This window comes from Penaeus monodon, chromosome 21, assembly GCF_015228065.2.
Source record: "Penaeus monodon isolate SGIC_2016 chromosome 21, NSTDA_Pmon_1, whole genome shotgun sequence".
NCBI classification, from domain to species: Eukaryota; Metazoa; Arthropoda; class Malacostraca; order Decapoda; family Penaeidae; genus Penaeus; species Penaeus monodon.
In genome coordinates, this window is record NC_051406.1 from 44774213 (window position 1) to 44774416 (window position 204).

Genomic DNA, 204 nt, shown 5'->3' on the forward strand with positions numbered 1-204 from the left:
TATATATATATGCATATGACAGCTTATAGTATGATTTGTACACATGCATACAGTACTTGAAGTCTCATTCCAGAGCATTTGCACAAATTATCTCATTTTGATGACTAAGAGGAGAGTTTAAGAGACAAGAAGGAGACAAAGAAAATTTATTTTTATTCGTAAGCCTCTACCCACGCAATCAGTTTAGAATAAAAAATATAGTGA